We start from the raw sequence: 23,405 nt of genomic DNA, 5'->3' as shown, positions 1-23,405 counted from the left end.
TTAATCTTTTCTTCCGAGTCTCAGCAACTTAGGGTACAGAGCAGTGGTTTATGTAAGGCATTTTTATCTCCCCAGTGTTAAACTGTAATGATTTGGGGCCGAGTTTTTGTGCCTGGATAAAGCGCTCTCTACATTTTAATGAGTTTCTAATCTGAATGATTCAAATCTACAAGCTGGCTTTCCCTTGGATACATGCAAGTAAGAAAGTTAAGGACTTGGCAAAAATTATTTTAGATTTTTGCCAAATCCAACAATTTGAAATGCAATTTAAACGTTTCGCCAAATCCCAGACATCACTGTGTTTATCCCTTTTTGACCAGAAGTTGCAGTTTGCCAAGAGACTGAATGAAAGTGTATTTCTAAGCGATTGGCGGTCTTCAAAGGAAGCTGCAGCCTTTGACAGTTATTTATGTAGCTGCCTCTTATAGCCACTGCGAGCTACTCCCTGACCTGCCCCTCTTCCCCTCCACCCCCTTGCCTCTACCTCTGCCCCGTCCTTTAGTCCTGTACACTGACTTAGCAGAGCATGAGGAGTCAGGAATAGATCGCACTCTGGATGAGGTCTTCCTCTGGGCTTCCAAGTAGACACGCGTCAACTCCTGCTGTGTCCCAGGCAGCACGTCAAGAGCTTTATGTGTATTTTAATCTTCACACCAATCCTGTGATGTTAGCTTTATTTTTCCCATTTTTACTGAAAAGGAAATTGGAAACTGTTTTGAGGAATAAGCAATTTATCCTGTTATAAAACTCCCATGTTTAGAACAGACACTTGAGATTGGGACTGTCTGGAGCAGTGTGTCCTTCCTTGCATATAAAACATGCCCTGAGAGTGTTGGTGGAATTATTTTTATATCAGTACTATTCCAATTAAGGCTTCATCTATAGTTAACTGTATTAGATATTTCTATTGATCTCAACTATGCCTTTTTTTTTTGTTTGACAAAGATTAGTATTTCATTAATACAAAGCAGAAAGTACACACACACACACACACACACACACACACACACACACACACACACATACTGAATCAGAAACTAAGGATTTTATGATCTTTGACAAGATTTGAAAAGAAACTAAATCTCAAAGAATAAAATTTAGCAGAAAGAGAGGGAGAAAGAACATGCACTGGGGTGAGTAGAGATGTGAGGAGGAACTGGAAATGTGGGGATTTAAGGGCAAACATAATCAAAATATATCGTATGAAAAATTGAAAATAAAAAATAATTTAATAGCAACAATATTAGGTATATTGTGCATGTCCCTCAAGACAAATACTGAATTGGTGAGATGTGGTGGTGATATTTTTGTTTGTTAGGCTTTGAAGTTTAGAGGATTTTACTGTGATAACTCAGTGTGAGTAGTAATGTGGATTGGTTTGAGCTTTGGCTGCATTCAAATAATTATATGAGCTTAGAATTAGGTGGAAAGAATATAGTTTCCAAGTTATGTATTCTGGTTAGATTGTATGTGGTTTGGGAACAGTTTTAAAAGTTATATGGACATAATTGAGTGGTTATAGACCAGGAGATACACAGAAGTAGGTCTTGGATTCTTAGAAGTCAACGATTGTTGAAAGTTCTCTGAAGAAACATAACAGACAGGGTGGGAAGGGATGTGAGGGGAAGAAATGGTGCTTTGTGTTAAGACTGAGCTCACACTGTTGTGGAGACTTGGAAAGTCAAAAATCTACAGGGCATGAAAGGAGGCTGAGAACCCAGGGAAAATGCTAGAGGCTGAGAACCCAGGGGAGAATGGTACAGAAGCTGAGAACCCAGGGGAGAACGGTACAGAGGCTGAGAACCCAGGGGAGAACGGTACAGAGGTACATGGTGGCAGCTTTCCTGGTTCTTTTTAGGACATCAGTCTAGCAAGACCTTTAGTTGACTGGAAGGCCCATCCTTGTTGTAGGAGGTATCTGCTTTATGTAAGTCTACTGACCCACATGCAACTTCATCTTGAAAGTGCCATCACAGAAACATCTGGAGTAGTCAACCAGATGTCCGAGTATAATGCTGTAGTCAAACTGACTCATAATATTAACCATCACAATAGCAGACATTCAATAGATGCTTCTTGAATGGATATGTTGAGTTAAAAAAAATCTGTAAATAGTTGGAGATAGTGATGTCTAACTGGAGAAGACTTTGAATAAAATAATGATTGTCTTTAAATATCCAAAGAACTTGGCAATACTAAATAGAATCCCAGGTAGGACACGAGTCTTCAAGGAGAAATGAAGTGGGTGGATAGATTAGATAGGAAACAGACCCCTCTTCATTCCTTTGCATAATTTCACCACGTAGGAACTCTCCAAATACCAAATCAACATATTAAGCTCTTGAAATATTGATTGCAAGGACTCCTGGGGTGGATGGTAGATCAGAAGTAGTTACATCTGTGTGACTGCTATTGATGAAGAGTCTGGACAATAAAGGGTGACTATTGAAAAGAGACAGAGGGAGGGAGGTCCCTGCTGCTGAACTTTGGGGGCAGATTCCTGGGGCCTGCTGGGAACAGGACTTCTAAAAGGCAAATATGTCTGGAAGGCTTTGGTACAAGGCTATTTTTGCTGGCTCTAAGCGAGGTCTCCGGAACCAGAGAGAGCACACAGCTTTTCTTAAAATTGAAGGTATGTATGTTCAAGATGAAACGGAATTCTACTTAGGCAAGAGATGTGCTTATGTGTGTAAAGCAAAAAACAACACAGTGACACCCGGAGGCAAACCAAACAAAACCAGAGTGATCTGGGGAAAAGTAACTCGGGCCTGGAAACAGTGGCATTGGTTTGTGCCGAATTCCGAAGCAACCTTCCTGCGAAGGCCACTGGACCTGTGTCCAGTGTGATGCTGTACCCTTCCCGGATTTAAGCTAGTGAAAAGTAAATAAGTAAAAGTGGATTAAAAAAAAAAAGAAAAGAAAGAGGCAGAGAACATCAGAAGCCACAGAAGTGGCATAACCACCCAGTATCGTGCAGGGACAGAAAGAATGGGCTATGAAAATGAAGCCCGAGCTGCTCGTCCCGGCTTCCAGGTTCAGGAGCTGAAACCTCACTCACAAAGAGTGCCAGGCCACCCTGGAGGAAAGAGACTTGCAGTCTGAGCCACAGGACAAACCCACAATTCTCATAGGGCTTCATTTCAGTTGGAGGAGTTGGTGTGACGGAGACTTCCGCGTGAAGGTCAACATTGGGGAAGAAATGTATTTTGCTTTTCTTGAACCTTCGAGAGCGATTGCCAAGCACCACTTTGAGAGGAAATGCATTATTTGAGACTGAGCCACCCTGAGGGAAAACAGAGAACAACCACAAGTCAGGGAGTCGACGGCACGCTAGTCATAACACTCTCTATCATGGAAATAAGGGAGACTGGATATGGACATGCTGAGAAGTTTAGGTGGCTGGAGCCTTAGGCTGGGAAGGGCCTGGTAGTTGGTGGCAGACTAGGAACTCTGGAGTGAGAACCCACCTGCCCCACTGAACTACAAGGCTAAGTGGCCTTCTGAGGTTTTGGTACACATTTTTTTTTTCTGTCAAGGATAGTTTGCCATACCACGGGCCATTATTCCATAAATCTTCTCCACCTTGCAAGCTTTTTAGGTAGGTGTTTTAAATTTCTCTCACTTGGTATAAAACTTTTTTTTTTTTTTTTTTTTGACAAAGCCTTCTCTCCATTCCAGTCCCAGAGCTTGGCAGCCTGAAGCCTGAAGCTTTTTTTTTTTTTTTTTTTTTGAGAGATCCTATCTTTATTTTTTTTTTATTTTTTTTTAAGTAAATTTATTTTACAACATCATTTAGTTCAACATAATAGCCACAGATTCCCCTGTTCTCCCACTCTCGCCCCCTCCCCCTCCCCCATCCCACCCCCCATTCCCACCTCCTCCAGATCAAGGTCTCCCCGAGGACCGGGATCGACCTGGTAGACTCAGTCCAGCCAGGACCAGTCCCCCCTCCCAGATCGAGCCAAGTGTCCCTGCATATGTCCCAGGATTCAAACAGCCAACTCATGCAACAAGCCCAGGACCCGGCACCAACACACGGCTGCCTCCCAAACAGATCAAGCCAAATGACTGTCTCACCCGTTCAGGGGCCTGATGCAGTTGGGGGCCCCTCAGCCTTTGGTTCATAGATCCTGTGCTTCCATTCGTTTGGCTATTTGTCCCTGTGCTTTATCCAACCCTGGCTTCAACAATTCTCGCTCATATAAACCCTCTTCTTTCTCACTAATTAGACTCCCAGTGCTCCACCAGGGGCCCAGCCATGAATGTCTGCATCCAGATTCCTCAGACCTTCCTTGGATGGGGTTTATGGCACAACTAACAGGGTGTCTGGCCATCCCATCACCGGAGTAGGTCAGTTCCTGCCGTCTCTCGTCCATTGCCAGCAGTCTTTTCTGGCGGTATCTTTGTGGATCTCCGTGGGCCTCCCTAGCTCTCTGCTTCCTCCCCTTCTCATGTGGTCTTCATTTACCATGGTCTCCTATTCGTTGTTCTCCCTCTCTTTTCTTGATCCAGCTAGGATCTCCCACTCTCTTTCCCTCGACCGTCGCTCTTCATTGTTCCCACTCATGACCAGGCTGTTCATGTAGATCTCATCCATTTCTCCATGTCTTTTTTGGGGTCCCGTTTTCCAGGTAGCCTCACTGGTGATGTGAGTAGCAGTTCAGTCATCCTTGTTCCACATCTAGTATCTTCCTATGAGTGGGTACATACCATATTTGTCTTTCTGAGTCTGGGTCACCTCACTCAGGATGATTTTTTTCTAGATCCATCCATTTGTCTGCAAACCGTATGATGTCATTGTTTTTCTCTGCTGAGTAGTATTCCATTGTGTATATGTGCCACAATTTATTTATCCATTCTTCAGTTGAAGGGCATCTAGGTTGTTTCCAGGTTTTGGCTATTACAAACAATGCTGATATGAACATAGCTGAGCAAGTGCTCTTGTGGTATGATTGAGCATTTCTTGGGTATATGCCCAAAAGTGGTATAGCTGGATCTTGGGGGAGATTGATTCCCAATTTTCTAAGAAAGCGCCATAAGGAGATTAAGGGGATACAAATTGGAAAGGAAGAAGTCAAGCTTTCCCTATTTGCAGATGACATGATAGTATACTTGAGTGACCCCAAAGATTCCACCCAGGAATTGATAAAGCTTATAAACACCTTCAGCAACATAGCTGGATACAAGATCAACTCAAAAAAATCAGTAGCCTTCCTATATACAATGGACAAAGAAGATGAGAAGGCAATTAGAGATACATCACCCTTTACAATAGCCAAAAATGACATAAAATACCTTGGGGTAACACTAACCAAGCAAGTGAAGGACCTATATGACAAGAACTTTAAGTCCCTGAAAAAAGAAATTGAAGAAGATGTCAGAAAATGGAAAGATCTCCCATGCTCATGGATAGGCAGGGTTAACATAGTAAAAATGGCAATCTTACCAAAAGCAATCTACAGATTCAATGCAATCCCCATCAAAATACCAACACAATTCTTCACAGACCTGGAAAGAATAATACTCAACTTCATATGGAAAAACAAAAAACCCAGAATAGCTAAAAGAAACCTGTACAATAAAACAACTTCTGGAGGCATCACAATCCCTAACTTCAAGCTCTACTATAGAGCTACAGTAATAAAAACAGCTTGGTATTGGCATAAAAACCGACATGTGGACCAATGGAATTGAATTGAAGACCCTGACATTAACCCACACACCTATGGACATATAATTTTTGACAAAGAAGCCAAAAGTGTACAATGGAAAAAAGAAAGCATCTTCAACAAATGGTGCTGGCATAACTGGATATCAACGTGTAGAAGGCTGCAAATAGATCCATATCTGTCACCGTGCACAAAACTTAAGTCCAAGTGGATCAAAGACCTCAACATAAATCCAGCTACTCTAAACCTGCTAGAAGAGAAAGTAGGAAGTAATCTTGAACGCATTGGCATAGGAGATCACTTCCTAAATATAACACCAGTAGCGCAGACACTGAGACAAACAATCAATCAATGGGACCTCCTGAAACTGAGAAGCTTTTGTAGAGCAAAGGATATGGTCAACAAGGCAAAGCGACAGCCTACTGAATGGGAAAAGATCTTCACCAACCCGACAGGTGACAGAGGACTGATATCCAGAATATATAAGGAACTCAAGAAATTAGACATCAAAACGACCAACAGTCCAATTGAGAAATGGGCTTTAGAATTAAACAGAGAATTCTCAACAGAGGAAACCCAAATGGCTGAAAGACATTTAAGGAACTGCTCAACATCCCTAATCATCAGGGAAATGCAAATCAAAACAACTCTGAGATACCACCTTACGCCTGTCAGAATGGCTAAGATCAAAAACACTGAAGACACTTTATGCTGGAGAGGTTGTGGAGCTAGAGGAACTCTCCTCCACTGCTGGTGGGAATGCAAGCTTGAAGCTTTTAAAAGTATCTAATCATGAAAGGCTGTGAGGTCCTATCCCAGCCAATGGGGAAAAAGACACAGTTACCACTTGAGTTGGTGTTGGGTTCTGGTGCACCATTTTTACAAAAATCATTACCTTGTCCAGTGGCTTTCTCTTTGTCCCCTTTTTGGGACATTGATATTATTCTTTGTTCTTAACTCAAAGTGGGTAAGCCACTAAACTGTAGCCCAACTGGGCAATTGACTCTCATTGTTTTGGGCTCAGCCTCCGATTGAATGGTAGGAAGTGTGCTGGCTAGTTTTATGTCAGTTCAACACAGCGATAGTCATGTGTAAGCAGAGAACCTCAACTGAGAAAATGCCTCTAGAAGATTGGGCTGTAAGCAGGCAAGTCTGTAGAGCAATTTTTTAAATAGTGGCCCAGCTCATTGTGGGAGGAGGCACCTCTGGGCTGGTGGTCCTGAGTTCTGTAAGAAAGCCATGGAGAGCAAGCCAGTAAGCAGCACTCCTCTATGGCCTCTGCCTCAGCTCCTGCCTTCGGGGTCCTGTCCTGACTTTCTTCAGTGATGGACTTTGATGTGGAAGTATAAGCCTTTCCTCACCAACTCACTTTGGTCATAGCGTCCCATTGAAACAATAGTAACCCTAACTAGGACAGAAGCCAGGGGACTTCAACAGCGTCTGATTCCCTCCTCCACTGGTGGACTCAAATATTCAATGAATTGAAAGGAAGCTACCTCAATGCATTTTTATTTTTTGTTTGTTTTCTTTTTTTCCCATATATATTTTCCCCATATCTTTCTTTTCTATGGCATTTTTAGTATTATTTTTATATTTTACATTAAGAATTTATTTTAGCCTTTATTTCTGTAATACCTGTCTAATTTTGTTTATGTATGTTTTCTTTGTTGTACAGATTTTTAACTTTTTATTTACTTTTTCATTTTTCAGGTATATTGAAATAGATTATTTTCTCACACAATATGTCCTGATTATAATTTTCCATACCTCTATTCCTCCCAGTTTCTTCCTATTCCAGATCTACTCCCTTTCTGTCTCTCATTAGGAAAGGACAGGCTTCTAAGAGGTAACAACCAAACATGACAAAATAATATATAATAAGTGTCTTAATTTGGGTTTCTATTGCTGTGAAGAGACACCATGGCCATGGCAAACTCTTATGAAGGAAAACATTTAATTGTGGTTAGCTTGCAGTTCAGAGGATTACTACATCATCTTCATCATGGAAGGTAGCATAAAGCCAGATGTAGTGCTGGAGGAGGAACTGAGAGTGCTACATCTTGATCCACAGGCAACAGGAAGTGAACTGAGTGCCATACTGTGTGTAGCTTGAGCATAGGAGACCCCACAGCCCATCTCTACAGTGACACACTTCCTCCAACAAAGCCACACCTCCAAATAGTGCCATTCCCTAAAGGCCAAGCATGCAAACACATGAGCCTATGAGGGCCATGCCTATTTAAACCACCACAAGAAGATAAAGCAAAAAAAAAAAAAAAATCATATCAAAGTTGGACAAGAAAACCCAACAGGAGAAGAAGAGTCCCAAGAAGAGGCATAAGCATCAGAAACCTACTTGTTCACATGCTCAGGAGTCCCATAGAAATACTAAGATAAAAGCTAGAATATATACACAGAGGACCTGGTGCAGCCCTGTGTAAGCCTGTGCTTGCTGCCTCAGTCTCTGTGAGCTTGCATATGCCTCGCTTAATTGTTTTAGAGGGCCTTGTTCTCCTGGTGTCCTCCATCTTCTCTGGCTCTTACACTCTTTTTAAATCCTCTTCTGTGGGGTTCCCTGAGCTCTGAGGAAAGGGATTTGATGGAGATCTCCAATTTAGATTTTCTTTCTCCATATAATGTCTGGTTCTGAGTCTCTGCATCTGTTCTTGTCTGCTGAAGGAGGAAGCTTCTCTGATGAGGACTGAGTAAGGCACTGACCTATGAGTATAGCAGAATGTCATTAGGAGTCATTTATTCATACTGTTTTTTTCTTTTGATCAGTAGTGTTTGGTTTTACCCTAGGTCTCTGGGCTATCTAGTCTCTGGTTCTTGCTCAAACAAGTAGTGTTGGGTATGGGTTCCATCTCCTGGTTTGGGCCTTAAGTCAAATCAGACATTGGTTGGTTATTCCCATAAGTTCTGTACCACCATTGCCCTAATATATCTTCTAAGCAGTACAGATTATAGGTCAAAGGTTTTGTAGCTGCTATTTATATTTCTCTTTTGGTAGCCTGTGGAGTACCTTTCCTCACCAAAGGCATTAGAACATTGGGGTGAAGGCTCCATGTAGGCACCAGCTAGACTTCTGTGGTTAATGAGTTGTGTGGGTGTTGTCCTCAGCAATGCCCCCCCCACTGTCAGTTTGCAGAGAGCAATCCCTTGTTTTAGTAACAGTCTGGGTTGTTGGGGGGATTTTCATATGACCCCTTTGGCCAACAACTCAGTTGAATGCAACACAGTCCTTGTACTGGAAGCCTTGCTTGGTAACAAGAGATGGCCAGTTGAGATTCCATATCCCCAATTATTAGGAGACCTCATTAGGATCACATTCCTATACTTCAGGAAGTTTCCACTGCATTGGGTTTCCATATCATTTCTCAAATGCCCCTCAATGCCAGATGTCTCTTTTTGCATTCTCTACCTCTACAGTATTTCCCTCCCTGCATGATCCTCCTTTTTGTGTCCCTAGTCCACCCATAAAATCTATACCTCCCCCTCCCAAGGATATCCATGTACCCATCCCCACCCTTCCTCTGTACTTAACCTTTCTGGGTCTATGGATGTAGCTTGGTTATCATTTACTTAGCGGCTAATATCCACATATAAGTGAATTTATCTTTTTGGGTCTGGGTTACCTCAGTATGATTTTTTTTCTAGTTCCATCCATTTGCCTGCAAATTTCATTTTTTTAACAGTGGAGTAATATTCCATTGTATAAATGTACCACATTTTCTTTATTCATTCTTCTGTTGAGGGACATCTTGGTTGTTCGCAGTTTCTGGCTATTGTGAATAAAGCTATAATGAACACAGTTGAGCTAGTGTCCTTGTGATAGGATGGAATGTTCTTTGGGTATATGCCCAAGAGTGGTATAGTTGGGTCTTGAGGTAGATCAATTCTCAACCTTCTGAGGAAATACCATACTGATTTCCATAGTGGCTGTACAAGTTTTCCCTCCCACCAGCAGTGGAGGAGTGTTCCCCTTGCTCCACATCCTCACCAGCATGAGCTGTCACTTATGTTATTGATCTTAGCCATTCTGACAGGTATAAGATGGACTCTCAAAGTAGGTTTGATTTGCATTTCCCTGATGGCTAAGGATGTGGAACATTTTCTTAAGTATTTCTCAGCCATTTGAGATTCTTCTATAGAGAATTCTGTTTAGATCTGTATCTCATTTTTAATTGGATTATTTGATGTTTTGATATTTGGTTTCTTGAGTTCTTTATATATTTTGGGTATTCTAGGATATGGAGTTGGTGAAAATCTTTCCCCCATTCTATAGATTGCCACCCTATGTGAAAAGCTTTTCAGTTTCATGAGGTCCCATTTGTTAATTGTCGATCTTAGTGCCTGTGCTATTGATGTTTTGTTCAGGAAGCTGTCTCCTGAGCCATGTGTTAAAGGCTGCTCCCCACTTTCTCTTCCATCAGGCTCAGTTATTGTACAGATTTTTAAAATCTTTTGTTTTTTCTCTTTTACCACCATCTTTTCATTCTTTAATTTTTTTTACTTAACCATATTCTTTGTATGGTTTATAAAGAATTTTTGTATTATATAACTATGTATTCATGTATAAATAATGCATGTTCTCCCTCTCTTCCTTCTTCTGCCCCTCCATTCACTTTTCTGTACTTTTATCCCAATTACTACTTGACTTCCCGGCTCCCTCTCTGTCATTGTTGCCGTATTTGTTTCTGTGATCATGGATGGTGTAGTCTTTGGCTTTCACTTTAAGTGTGTTTTTATATTTGGTGTGCTGCACTCTTACTATTGCAGCAGTTTATTACCTGAGCGATGCTTGGGGCTGATCCCTCAAGAAAAGATCCCAATTGGGTGACCATCATATTAACAGCTCTATAAATAGTAGCACAAAACATAAGTAATAGGAAAAGCAAGACAATGTGATTCCTACAAGAGATCCCAGCTTCTTCGTAAATGGAATTCAAAATTCATTTGAAGATACTGAAATGGTTCAAGTGCTGGACAAAGAACTCAACAATTGACTTGTAAAATTGATCAATGGAGTACGGAAATCAGTGCCAACTCATTTCTGAAAGTAAACGTATCAGAATAACAAAAACCTGTCTGCAGAAACTGAAAGCCAGAAGAGTACAGAATGATATAATCCATTCCAAGGCAGTAAGTGACTGCCAACCCCCACGACTTTACGAAGTACAGCTATCTTTTAAAATTTAAGGAGAGATAAAGACATTCCACCAGAAGCACAAACTAAAACAATTCATAACTAGGACCTAACATTGGATACTTAAAGGAACCTTGCACACTGTTTGGGAGGGAAGATGTCTATAAACAGAAGAGTTTAGGAAATTCCTTTCAGGAAAGGTATCAACCAAGGAGAAGTAGGAAGGAAGTAGTCATCACCCAACCCAAGAAAGCACCAATCCTTAATACAAATAGGAGAGAAAAAAATTTTAAAATGGTATTTGAACCAACTAGGGAAATAACCACCAAGATTATAGGGCTATCAGATCTGTCTCGAAGATAACTCTAAACTTTCTGGTGGCTGAGTGTGCACCAATGCACTGTCACTTCTCAGTGGGTGTCACAAGGGAAGCCTTGGTGCCAAGAATCCCTCCTTTGGGTTGTAACCTTCTAACCTTTAGTCTTTCTTTAATTACTTCTCATGACACCCCTCTGATGTGGGCACTGGTGACATCATTCTCATTTCCCAGAAGCCCACATTAAGAAATGTACCCAAGAACGAAGTGTGTTTGTGAGCAAGCTAACATTTGAACGTCAACCCACTAACAAAGAATTTCTCCAGATCTGGAGCTTGTGAGGAAGATGATGCATTGTGTAATATGTATACTTTTTGTGAAAGCTGAGAATGAGATCTCATGATTTTATTTTTTGAAGTTTACTTATGATTTGTGTGGTGCTGTGTGCAATTTTCCCAAGAAATAATGTAAGCCCAACAAATAACATACAGAGAAAAGGGCAAACTGTGGAATATTTTTGGCTGATGGTTTGACATAATCTTCAGGCTTGGGCACTCATTCTTTACCCAGGGTCTGTGCAAGCCAAGGAGTGTTTCAGATACCTTAAAGTCATTTTACAATTACTAGGTTTATGAAGGTCAAGTGAACACAGCATTGGTACTTCTGCTGAAATATCAGCTCCTTACTTCACTAATTACTACCAGTAAAAAATTGCCGGGAGGTGGTGGCGCACGCCTTTAATCCCAGCACTCGGGAGGCAGAGCCAGGCGGATCTCTGTGAGTTCAAGGCCAGCCTGGGCTACCAAGTGAGCTCCAGGAAAGGTGCAAAGCTACGCAGAGAAACCCTGTCTCCAAAAACAAAAAACAAACAAACAAACAAACAAACAAAAATGGCTTCCCAGCCCCGGGATGGACATGTGGACATGTTTGACTTTGTTTCACACTAGTGAGTTTTCTCTCCTTGTTTGTGTTCCCACTGATTTCTTTTTTTTCAATCCTAGGAACATGATGCATACTTAAATGGGCAGTCATTATAAGTGTACACAGCATTATGAATTACTGCAAAGGCAAAGCCAGTGTAAGAATCACTTGAAGCAAGACACAAAATTACTAGCACTAAAAAACATGCATGCCTTTTGCTTTTTCCTAATGGTAATGGTAATAACACACACACACACACACACACACACACACACACACACACACACACACACACATGTTTGTTGACTATCTAACTACTAAACATATTGCCAGGTTATAGTGTTATAATATTTGTTTAGCCGTTCCCCCAGAATGATTATACAGAACTTCTATCCTTACTGGCTTAGAGGGCTGTCTTGAAAATGTCTCTGAGCCAGGTGGTGGTGTATACCTTTAATCTCAGTTCTTGGGAGGCAGAAACAGGAGATCTCTGAGTTCAAGCCCAGCCTGGTCTACAGAGTGAGTTCTAGGACAGTCAGGGTTACACAGAGAAACCCTGTCTTGAAAAACCAGAAAAAAACAGTATATCACTTGGTATTGGCAGCCTTAAATAAATTTTATTTTTTTTGTTTTTTTTTTTGAGACAGGGTTTCTCTGTGTAGCTTTGGAGCCTTTTCCTGAAACTCACTCTGTAGCCCAGGCTAGCCTCAAACTCATAGAGATCCACCTGCCTCTACCTCCCGAGTGCTAGGATTAAAGGCATGAGCCACCACTGCCTGGCTAAATTTTAACATTTTAAGAGCTATATATTTCTCCCCCATTTTTGGTTTGTCTTTTTTACTTCTGAATGTGTCTTTCCTAAGTAGTACAGTTACTAATTTTCATTAGTTCAAGTTAATCCTTTACCTAATGATGATTGATTTTTGTATGTATTATTTCCTGTATGTTAACATTTAAGAAGTTAATTATTTTTCATGTTATACCTATTTTTATTAGTAATTACTTTTATATTCTGTGATATATGTATATGTTTGAGAATACATATTCTCTCTTTGTCATATTGATATTAATTTAAACAAAGTGTTGCTTATGAAAAGTTCAGTGTTTCTCTACTGCTATTCAGTGAAACTTAAAAAAGGTGATGTGATGTTTATTCTATTGAATCTATAAAATATTTTGGGGATAAAATATTAACATGTCAATATGTAATTCTTCTATTTCATGGTCTGTTTCTTCATTGATTTAAGTCTACTTTAATGAATTTATTGTGATGCTAATGAGCGAATTCAGGGCCGTGTGTGTGTGTGTGTGTGTGTGTGTGTGTGTGTGTGTGTTAGGCAATCACTCTCACACCGACTCATACCTCCAGCCCAATGTCGACTTTAATTTGGGGAAGTAATAACAGAGGATCAAATCCATATTTTTACACCTATTTTTAAATTAAATTCTTTTATAGTATTTTCTACAGAACTTACATATTTTCATTAATTTCTAAATGCTTGATTTCTTTTGTTATGAGTGATACTTTTCAAAGATTTTTTTGTTAACTCGGTGTATAGAAATGACTTATTTTGAATTTTTTAACCTAAAATCCAATGATTTTCTTTCTTTCTTAATTGTACTAATTTATCCATAGATTGGTTTTGTTGTTATTGTTGTTTCTTTTTTCTTTTGAGGGAAAGAGAAGTTTTCATGTCTTTTTTTTTTTTTTTTAACTTACTGTTCTTGCTTAGGGCATCTAGTTAGCTGTTGAAGAGTGGTATTAATGGCATCCTCATTTAATTCTCAGTCTCAAGAGGAAAGCTTCCATTATTTCATAGATAAGTACCATGATTGATTATAGAAGTATATGTAGAGGAAAGTGCATATGTTTTGTTTGTGCAGTTCAGTGGATTCTCGTGAAGTGGATACATTTGTGTTAAATATGCAGATCCAGAAATAGTTCTTCTGAAGCTCTTCTTTTATTCCCTAAAGGATGGCCACTCTTATGACAGCTTAATGCATCTAGCAGTCTGAGGCAGTTCCATTTTATTGCTGGTTTGCTGGTCTTTCTTTCTTTCTTTTTTTTTTTGTAATAAGGAATTCATGTTGAGTTTTATGGAATATCTTTCCTTTATCAGTTGAGTTCATCACATTGTTTTCCTTTCATACAGTTAGTGTAGCAAATTGCATTTTTATTGGAATATACCCAGTGTGATCATGATTTATTATCCTCTAAATATATGTCAAAGGATTTGATGCCCTGATATTATGGCTGTGTATCCATGTTCAAGAGCATTATTTATCACAAATACTTTCTTGCAACAATCTTGTAATTTTTTGCTATCAACTTTGTTCTGCTTAAAAAAACATATTTGGAAAAACTGGCTGGTTTCTTCCTGTAGGAGAATAGGTATACTACAACTGTTATTTATTTCGTAAAAGATGAGCGGCTTGCCAGACGGCTCAGCGGGTCAAGTTCTTGCTGTGGTGTCCCATGACCTGAGTTCAATCCCTGAGCCACAGGGTACAAGGGACACGAACTAATGCCTGCAGGTTATCCTCTGACCTCCACTGTCATGGCATGGCATGTGTGTATCACTGCACACACACACATGCATATGCACAAATAAATAAGTGTCATAGAGTGGAAAAGGATGGAGGATTAGTATGAAAAGTTACCAATAGTGTGGATTCAAATGGGAAGGCAATAGCATGGAGTTCTATTGGTTTCTGTTATAATTTTGGTTAAAGGTAATGATGACCTTGACAGCATTGGTGTCATGGAAGGGAAAAGACAAATAATAGCAATATTAACAAATTCTTGACTTATATAGTCTCTGCTCTCAGAATTTAGATAATTTAAGTGTCTGATGAAAGAGAAGGAAAGAAAACTTATTATCATGTTGAAATTTAAAGATTATAAGATTGGGAAAAGGGGATTTTTTACAGCAGAAAAAGTCAAGTGGTAGGATTCTTTACTTAAAGGTTTAGGGGGAAAATTTGATTTGCATGCTATTGAGTTAAAAGTATTAAAAAAACAGTCTCTGGCAAAGCCTGGATGTGAATGGGCTTTGTGGAACAGTCAGAGATCGGTAGAAATTTGAGGGGTGCACACGTAGAAGAGCAGCAAGACAAAACCCAAGCCCCACCCAACCAGCGACAAAAGCATCCTTTGAGGTTAGGCTGTATCCGATGAGTGGGCCAATCCAATGAGTGGGCCAATATCGGTCCTTGAAGCTTGTCACGTGCTCCTTCCCAGGGTGGCCCACCCCCTCAATGATGGCTGGGTCTGGTACAGAGTGCTGTACTCCGCTCTTCTTCTCTTCTAGTTTGAGATTACCGGTCAGTTCTCTAAAATATCTGTTAAGAACTGAGAACTGGATTTCTTGGATGTAAGTCCTTGTTCTCCTTCTGTATGTCCATCAGCTTTCCCCCTGAACACTGGCCCTTCTCCTTTCTCCCCGCTTGGACTTAGGTAGACTCATCCTTACTGTTTACGGCAACATTTTTTGGTGGAGTAAGAAAAAAATAGGATGGATTATATAACATTTGGATATTGGATGGGAAGATGAAGGCAGTACACCAGAATAATTTATCATTTATATTAAAAATCCTAATAATTACCTAAACTTGAATGGCAGGCATATCTTTCATAATGGAATATTATTTATAATTTTTAGCAGTTATAGTGAAGACATGAATAAACTGAAACTATGTTTAGTATGTATTTGCCTTTATAGAATAATAGACCCCTTTCAAGTGACTATTAAATAAAAGATTTAATATAACATTAATATATTATTAATATAATATATTACTAGCTATAATTATAATATAGAATATAATATACAATACTATATAATATAGTATATAATTATGAATAATTTATAGAATTATAATATATTAAGTATATAATATTAATATATAATATTGAATATAAATATTTATATAGCAGTAAATATAAATATCACATAAGGAATGTTCTTTAGCTATCTTTAGCTTAGCAAAAAAAATCCTTTGTGTTTTTTCTTACTGTATTTAGTGATAAATTCAAATGTTAGAGATTCTCTCCTGATTTTCTACTTTAAAATTTGCTCTGTGCCTTAAAAAAATATAATCCTTTTGTAAGCACAGTCCTGAAATCCTTTGTTTTCTCTTCTGTCTCTAAGAGCATGCTCATTGAAAACATCTTGTGTATGAAGATTGTCAGTTGTTCAATTTTGTGTACTGGTGGTGAGTAGAAAATCTTCCAAGCCATTTTATAAAACTAAATTTATACAGCCCTACCCTTAAGATTCAGTGTTAACAGTAAAATTAGTTCTAGAGCTATTAAAATGAAGAACAGGAGGGGGAAACTATGTTAAAAATGAATAATGCATTTATTTTAATCGTTGTGCCCCCTATCCCCACTTGGCTACTAAAAGGAATCAGCAGAATTCCCCAAAAGTGTTCATATTTTTCCTGGAGCTGCTCCAGTCACATGTCAAAAGAATTTTGAAAGGAATATCCATTTATGCATCGCTGCTTTGGAATACATAATAGCACATATTACTATGCTTTTAAAAGGAGCATGGGCAGCTCATGAAAAACACGAAAGAAGTGTGTGGACCCCTTTATTGTTGTTCATGATGAAACCAAAATTGTTTGCATACGAACAGACTTCATTGTTTATAAAATCTGCATAATATTAGCAGCCGCAATGGGATGACAGGGGAGGTAGATATAAAAACTTGGGGACTTGTGAAAGACTGATTATTATTCATAGAGGTTTCCATAATGAGCAGCTTTCCCCAAAATAATCTGGAAGAAAAATAACAATGAGGAAAATTAAAATCAACGCTAGCAATTCTGAGATATTTTGAGTTGGATGGGGGGAGGGTAGAAAGACCTTGGAAAATGATGAAGGTTTTAAGAGAGGCAGTGGTCCTTCTTTTGAAGAAAATTGCCCTTCTCCATAGTTTTGATTTTATATACTGTGTGTGTGTGCGCGTGTGCGTGTGTGCGCGCGTGCGCGCGCACGCATGCACAAGCATCGGAATTTTGGGTTTCCAGTACTACTGATGTGCTCCTGTCGCCCAAGCACGAAGGAGACAGGGACAGGTGGACCCCAGGAGCTCGTTGGCCAACCAGTGTAACAAACCAGGAGCTCTAGGTACAGTGAGAGCCTGTCTCAAGTGGTAAGGATAGAGAGCGATAGAGGAAGACCCTTGAGATCAACCTCTGACTGCCACATGTGGTCACACACATGCGTACCCCACCTGTCCACATGTGGTCACACACATGCGTACCCCACCTGTCCACATGTGGTTACACATATGCACACCCTACCCACCCACATGTGTGCTGCGTACATGCATACCCCACCCGCCCACAGGTGTGCTGCACACACATGCATAGCCCACATGCTGACATGTGTGCTGCACACACATGTATACCTCACCTGCCCACATGTGTGCTGTACACATGCACACCCCACATGCCCACATGTGTGCTGCACATACATGCATATCCCACATGCCCACATGTGTGCTGCACACACATACACACCCCACCTGTCCACAGGTGTGCTGCACACATGCACACCCCACCTGTCCACATGTGTGCTGCACACATGCATACCCCACCCACCCACATGTGTGCTGCACATATGCATACCCCACCTGTCCACATGTGTGCTGCACACACATACACACCCTACCTGTCCACATGTGTGCTGCACACATGCATACCCCACCCACCCACATGTGTGCTGCATGGACATGCATACCCCACCCACCCACACCCACACTCAGCTAAAATATAATTTTTTAAAGATCCTATATGAAGAGTGTTAAATTTCATTTGTTTATAGTTTTTCTTTTCATTTTTCCCCAACATGATTTTTTTTTTCCAAGACAGGGTTTCTCTCTGTGTAGTTTTGGTTCCTGTCCTGGATCTCACTCTGTAAACTAGGATGGCCTCAAACTCACAGAGATCCGCCTGGCTCTGCCTCCCAAGTGCTGGGATTAAAGGTGTGCGCCACCACCGCCCAGCCCAACCTAACGTTTTTATTAATTATTTGAAAATGTCATGCAATGCACCCCAATCACACTTGCTTCCCATCCTCCCAGGTCCACCCACCCACTCTTGTGTCCCCCCCCCCCCCCCCCCCGCAAATACCATGTCTGATTTGTGTTGCCCATATACAGTGAGCATGGGCAAATTCCTAGGGGCCAGGTCCTTAAAGAAAATTGAGTGTCACCCATTTTCCCCTCAAAGTCATCAACAGTGAAGAGCTACACTCCAGCACCTTTATCACAGCTTTGAAGTACTCTCTTCTCTAGCTTCCTGTCTGGACTGTTTCTTTTTTGGGGGCTGGGGGCAGTTGTCATAGAAGCCTTGAATGTCTCATTGCCAGTTATGAGACACAGACCACAGGCATCGACAGGGTCTCCAGTAGCCATACAGATTGTGGACGTCAACGTGGCCTCCAGTGGCAGCATGGACCACGGAAGTCTTTCCTGGAGGCTTAATTCAGAAAATTCTTCTCTCAGATATCTGTTGTTGCTCAGAGTCAAGGTGATCATGCCGTTGGGTGTCATGTCAGAGCAGTTCCTGCAGGAGCTCCAGGGTGCTGCATACCACCTTGCCTTCATCTGTAGCCACTGGCATCCTGGGCATGTCTATCTTTCTGGGGTGAGGCAGCCCATGGTGGCCTGAGCCTCTGAGTCCCCAAGGACTGTCCCTGCTTGGCAATGACGTAGTCCTTTGTCTGTTGAAGCTGACTCCCATACCTGTTGCTACTGCCTCGTCTTTAGTTCTGATTCTCTCCACCTCTACTCCATTTTGCTATCTTTTTTTTTTCCAATTCCATGAAACCACTTCTAAAAAGGCATCTTCCCATAAGATCTGCCCCCCCCCCCTTTTTTTAAAGTTCTTTCAGAGATAATGTGTGCTCTGCAGGGGCATCCTCCACATTTCCCTGCAAAGTTTCCATGGGTCTCTCAGGCTCCTTGGAGCAGCCACATTGGCCTGAGGGACCGTGTTGAATCTCCAATCTAATTTTTCTTTTAATAGAGTTTATTTGTGCCTAGTCCAGTTCTGGAGTCAGGTCTTCCCTGTGAGGCAGAGGTGACTTAGAGAACTCAACCTTGTAACATGAGTTGTATTGACAGGAAACCAAAGTGAGATACAAAAAGAGTTTGCCTTTTCTGGGCATGAACTGACTAGTTGGCTGTATTAAAACAAAATTCTAGAGACCAAGGAATATGGGGAATAGAAGGACTTTTTGAGCTATTACAGAAGTTGGCCAAATAATAAAGCACTGACTTCTATTACAATCTCTTTCCACTACCAGTAGCTAGGCAGCAAGTGGAAAATATCCACTAGCCCAAAGCCAGGGGACATTTATTTCTTCATGAGCCTGGGAAGGAAGACCTGTAAACATGCACTGACTATAGGTATGAGGGCTTGGAAAACAGCCATGAAGCGGGTAAAGCTTTGAAATAGGAGAGTGTTCTGTAAGGGGGAGTACCTGCTGTCACTTCTTGTTTGGTCCAGATTGTAAACTGACTGTGGTAACATCTTGAGGGTGGTCTTCCTGGGACTTGTGTTAAGGATCTGAACATTTATTTAGGAATGTACAGCCATTTTGTTGGTGGTGATGGTGGATTGGCCTGAAGAGAACCATTGGGAGAAATAGTTTTTCTCATTATTCTTTGTTTGTTTTTCAAGGCAGGGCTTCTCTGTGTTGCCCTGGCTGTCCTGGAACTCACTCTGTAGACCAGGCTGTTCTTGAACTCACAGAGATCCGCCTGCCTCTGCCTCCCGAGTACTGGGATTAAAGGCATGCACCACCATTGCCTGGCTTGCTCATCATTCTTTATCCTTTACTAAAGCTGTAATGAAATTTAGGACAGTTCAGGTTAAATTTATTTATTTATTTTTTTACTATCTGCCTACACTTGATTGAAGCCCAGCTACTGTGATTGGCTGAAAATAAGCTATTGGTGGCCGCTGTAAACATACAGGTTAGAATCTCAGTTAATTTACACACGTGATAAGATTTCAGTTCTAAAACAAGTCAACCACCTAAGAGTCTTGGGAGACTTTTTTTTTTTAACGTTTAGAAGACTCTGAATTAAGTTGCTTTCTGGTCCTCTCACAACTGTCTCTTATTAACCTCCCCACCTTCTTCATTAAACTACTAGATTCTGCTGAGCAAGGATTAATGCTCATGACTCTACTGTTGGGAATCTTCCCTCTGATTGTATTGCCTGCCAGCTACCTCATACTTTTTTCCATCAGATTATTTCTCTTTTTGTGTACAAAAGAGACATTTCCTTGCTCAGAAGCCATTTCCAAACTCATACAGTTTACTTGGTCTTTGCTTTTGACTTTTGTGTCTACTATACTCTGAAAAGAATTTTACTATGACAGCTGTAACAGTTTTGTTTGTTTGTTTCTGCATTTGTATACATTCCCTAAGCTCTGAACTCCAAAGAGACAATACAATTTAGTAACCTTCTAATATTAGGTAATATTTTCAAATTTATAAAGATATTAATCTTTGGGATTTAGGAATAAGAAAAGTATAATTCCTTAGGATTCCTGTAGGTTTCTAAAATCATGAGTTGTAGTTTCAGTAGTCTTTATACACTATTGTGAATATCTAAAATTTTGCTTACTATGTGAGAAATTTAAGGAGCTGGGACATAGAAAAGCCGTGAGCTGCATCCCTTCAAGGGGCGTCCCACTGAAAGCTGGGGAGTCTGTGCCCTATTCAAGAATGAGTATAAAGAAAGTAAACCTTGTTTATTGAGAGAAACCCATAGTCTCCTAAGAGAGATGTCAAAGGGACATCAAGAGAGGATACCTTCTCCCAGAGTCAATCCAAGGACTGACCACCCATTCAACTCTGAGGGAGGAGCAGTAATATGGCACAGGAAGGTGATGCCAGGCTTTCCTATTGAGAGGGGGCAAGGGACATTTTCTCTAGGGGGACACAAAGCTCTTCTTAGAGCTTTGCTCAGTGCTGCTTGAGATCAAGGAGGCAGTGAAGGATGGAATTGTGTATGCATCGTGGGTTTCATGGGGTAGGGAAGAAATAGGTAAGAGTCCAAGTGTACATTGCACGTCACTGGAGTTGAGTCTGTCAATCATTAAAATAGACAAATCATTTTGTAAAATCATTTGTAATGATTCTAAAGGAGATTCTGGGGGAAGGTATCCTCTCTTGAGTGGGCTGACGTCCACCCTGACATCACTCTCAGGAGACTGGGTTTCTCTCAACAAGGCTCACTGGCTTTAACACTCATTCTTGGATATTTTACAGATTCATGCTATTTATTCTTGAGGAGAAGTTGGACTGATGCAGAAATCTGTGGCTGATTTAGTGTATATTGACCTATAAGGGAAAGCAAGTTTCCACCTCTGTCTTTGTCAAAAGGAAATGAAATTATTTTTTTAAACTTAATATTAACATAATCTTCATTCAAAGCGAGCAATCAAGCAAATTTAGTCTCCATACAAAATTGACTATGGCTATGGAGCCACTTAACCTATTTGGGATCTTTCAGTCTAGGATTAGAAAATTCTAATTGTCTAGTTTTTACTAGTTTATACAGATTTAAAAAAAAAATGAAGGCAACAATAATAGTATTTATTTATAGAAACATGGAATTATTGGTGTGTTTTAAGCATGGGAAATTGGTTTAGTTAAAAATAGAGAATTTAGCTTATTATGAGTACTGTGGTTTGGATAAAATGGCCCCCTATGCCCATAGGGAGTGGCACTCTTAGGAGGTGTGGCATTGTTGGAAGAAGCATGTCACTGGGGGCCTGCTTTGAGACCTCAGATGCTCAAGCCACACCCAGTGTTTCTCTTCCTGCTGCCTACAGATCCAGATGGAGAACTCTCAGCTGCCTCTCCAGCACCAGGTCTGCCTGCATGCCGCCATGCTTCCTGCTGTGATGATGCCTGACTAAACCTGTGAACTGTAGGCCAGCCCCAATTAAATGTTTTTTTGTAAGATTTTGTAAGAGTTGCCATGGTCATGGTGTCTCTTCACAGCAATAGAACCCTAACTAAGACAATGATATTATACTTGCAAAGGTTCTAGCTAGTGACTAGAACTTTCCAGGGACTAGGAGATTCAGGTTAAATGTTACAGGAAAGAAGGAACTCAGGAACAATGTATGAGAAACTTTAAAAATTAACCAGTTATTTAAAAATCGATTAGATTTACTGTTTCATAAGGCAGAGGAAAAGACACAAAAATTTAATGGAAGGAAAAAGTATATATGATAGGTTCACAGATAAAAAATATCAAGTCAGGGCTGGAGAAATGGCTGAGCAGTGAAGATCACTGACTGCTCTTCCAAAGAACCTGGTTCTATTCCCAGCACCCATATTTATCCCAGCACTCACAATTATCTGTAACCCTGTTCTAGGAGGTCTGATGCCCTCTTCTGCCTTCTATGGGTATCAGGGACCAACATATGTCCTTTTATTCTTTTCCTATCAGTCTCTAGTTAGTGTATTTTCATGTGACTTAAGGCAGGAATTGAAATTCAGTTCTTTCACATAGATGTGGGATTGATTCAGCATCAATTAATAAAAAGACGTTTTTGACTTAATGGATTTCCACATCATGTTTTCTATACATCATGGGACCATTGTCAATGTAAAACACAGCTTTAATCTCAGAGGAAATAAGAGATGATTTATTCTTGAGCCATACACCAATGACCATGGCCTAGGAACATGGATTCAGGTCACCTTCAAATATGAATGCCTCAATGTGGAAATGGTTTCATGAAGCTTTTATAGTTAGAGAACACAAGAAAGTAATTAGTCATTTTTCAAATACCTTGATGGAAACATCAGTTAGGTGGGTTTCAGCAAAGCAGGTGAATCTGTTGGTCTAAGATGCTTTTGGATGACATTTTTAGTTTTGAGATTGGCAGGATCTAATGGTCTTTAAAGTTAATATACCCTAAAGATTTTGCCTGGTACTCACAAAGATGTTAGGTCAGCTATGAGATGAGCAGTGAGTGGCTAGTAATGAGAGCCCAAGATGATCCGGTTCTAGGTTTGCATTATTTCTACCCACCCTGTCACAAAATTCTCACCAATCAGTCTGGTTTAAAGAACCCTAACGTAGATGTGGCTGCTCCCTGGGAAAAAGATAATGTGGCTGATTCTCTCTTATTCCATCCATCTACGTTTCTCTATGACAGTTTTTGATTTAGAGATAAGGCAGCTTGACGTGTTCGAGTAATTATTTCAGACCTATCTGAAAATATTACCCTCATGTTTCACTTAAAGTTTTCTCTCTTTGCCCAAGCATCACCTGCTCCTTGCCCCTAGCTCTCCCTGTTCACTGTCCTC

At 40.4% G+C, this 23,405-nt stretch overlaps 1 protein-coding gene and 1 pseudogene across 1 annotated transcript in view; both read left to right on the top strand.

The window, feature by feature from the left end:
• LOC119089249 (ankyrin repeat and sterile alpha motif domain-containing protein 1B-like) overlaps positions 1 to 23,405 on the top strand; it is a 189,975-nt gene that overhangs the window by 108,736 nt on the left and 57,834 nt on the right. The window lies entirely within an intron of this gene.
• On the top strand, positions 1,048 to 3,619 carry LOC114683019 (annotated as a pseudogene).

Source organism: Peromyscus leucopus, chromosome 18 (genome assembly GCF_004664715.2).
Source record: "Peromyscus leucopus breed LL Stock chromosome 18, UCI_PerLeu_2.1, whole genome shotgun sequence".
NCBI classification, from domain to species: domain Eukaryota; kingdom Metazoa; phylum Chordata; class Mammalia; order Rodentia; family Cricetidae; genus Peromyscus; species Peromyscus leucopus.
The sequence above is the reverse complement of the archived record's forward strand: the minus strand, read 5'-3'. Positions and strand labels throughout refer to the sequence as shown.